Source organism: Rousettus aegyptiacus, unplaced genomic scaffold (genome assembly GCF_014176215.1).
Source record: "Rousettus aegyptiacus isolate mRouAeg1 unplaced genomic scaffold, mRouAeg1.p scaffold_m13_p_4, whole genome shotgun sequence".
NCBI classification, from domain to species: domain Eukaryota; kingdom Metazoa; phylum Chordata; class Mammalia; order Chiroptera; family Pteropodidae; genus Rousettus; species Rousettus aegyptiacus.
The window spans coordinates 4,681,648-4,683,504 of NW_023416307.1; the positions used below are offsets into that span (position 1 = coordinate 4,681,648).

A 1,857-nucleotide genomic window follows, 5' to 3' on the forward strand; every position below is an offset into this window, starting at 1 on the left:
ACCACTGAGCAAAGTGACAGCCTCCCTTCCACTGGCTGTGCAGCCTCACCAGGCAGTGGCCTGCTCTCTCTCCATGTAGCCCCAGACCCAAGGACATACCTACCTTCCAAAATCCAGATTTTTAAATGAGCAAAATAGTCATCCTCAAGCATTTTCTAGGTTCCATTTTCATCCCCAGAGGTAAAGTGGGCAGGGAACTGGCTCAGATGAGAAGATGTAGCCTTCGTCAGCTTCTGTGTTGGGCAGCAGTGCGTTGCCTCTCTACCCTTAATCTCTTCATCTGCCAGAACAGCAATGATCAATACTTCGTACTTGCCCTTTCTACGGCATTCAGTTGCCCTGAGATCTGAACAAGGTGGTATCTGTAAAACAGTTTTAGAAATGATGGTCCTGTCACGTGCTCTGTCACATGGGCACAGAATCCTTGATCCGTTTCCAAAATTCTGCAACAGGGAGGCATCGAGGCGGCACTGCCGAGTGGCTCGGAGTGTGGGTCCTGGGGCCAGCCCGCCGGGCTGGAATCCCCGCCACCATGTACTCACTGTGTGACCTTGCGATGTCATTTACTCCCGCTGCTCCGGGGTTCCCTCCTCTGCGGTAGGAAAAATAACAATAGGATCTGCACAAGGGGTTTTATGAGGGTTGAAAGAATAAGAGATGCAGAGCCATGCCTAGCACAGTAGATGCAATATGAATGTTGGTTCAGCTTCAGAGTAAAACACAACTTTCTTGACGGGCTTGAGGGAGTTGAGCGGGGGCCTGGGCTGTGCCGTTAGCTACTCCGGAGTTTTCCCACGTACTAACCTTTTAAGCCACATCTTGGTTCTGCCATGGTTTTGAGGCTCACAGATTTTTATTTTTATTTTTTAAATTATTATTTACACCTACAGCACCTGGTCTTCCTAGGTGGTCTCCCATCTAAGTACTAACCAGGCCCGACCCTGCTTAGCTTCCAAGATGAGACATCAGGCTTGTTCAGGGTGGCCTGGCCACAGACCATGGACCGTGGCTCCACTGGTGCACAAACTCAGGACCTTCTGCATGTAAAGCAGATATGCTAACCGTTACACTAAGGAACCACATTCTCAAAGTTTTATTTTAAAGCAGAGCCTTTGTTAGGTAGCCTGATCCTAGATGTATTAAATCCAGGCCAGTCTGTCATATTTCATTTTAAGAGTGTGAGGCTGTTCAGCATAGGTCTTGAGCAAGCTGGGTAGGGTCTCTCCAAGTCCCCAGTTCAGCAAAACTTGGGAGTTAGGAAGGCAAGAAATGAGAAGAATTCCTAAGCATATAAGCCACCTTAGAAATGTCTCTATGATGCCATGAAGCTTCGCTAAATCCAGTCATATAACAGTGCAGAACTAAGTAATGCCTGAGAAGGATCTGACCAAGATTGTAACTCTCAAACTAATGAGGTGTGTATTTTGGGTGAGTGGCAAATAATATGTTTGTATAGCTATGTCTCAAATATCGCATGGGACGTATTTATGCCAAGATAAATTATATATCGTTTATCTGAAATTCAAATGTAACTGGACATTCTGTATTTTTATTCGCTAAATCTGGCAATCCTTGATAATAGAATTTACCTCAGACGCTTTGAGGATTAAAATTATATGGATAGAATGCCCAGCAAAATCTTAACATCTAATATGTGTTTAGTTAATAGAGGTATCTCTTAAAATAAATGAGAAACAATTTGCTAGTTACTTTAACAACCGTTGGGGTTAACCAGCCATGATTTTTGCTTATTAAAAATAATTGAACATTCAGTTGAACAAGTCTCTACTTCTATCAGTCATTATAGTTAGATCTTAACTATCCTTTCAGTCCTTTGAGAATGCTGGTAATTTCGTT

At 43.8% G+C, this 1,857-nt stretch overlaps 1 pseudogene; it reads right to left on the reverse strand.

The window, feature by feature from the left end:
* Nucleotides 1-881: 881 nt before the first annotated feature.
* Nucleotides 882-997, reverse strand: LOC118602042 (annotated as a pseudogene).
* Between the last annotated feature and the right edge of the window lie 860 nt (nucleotides 998-1,857).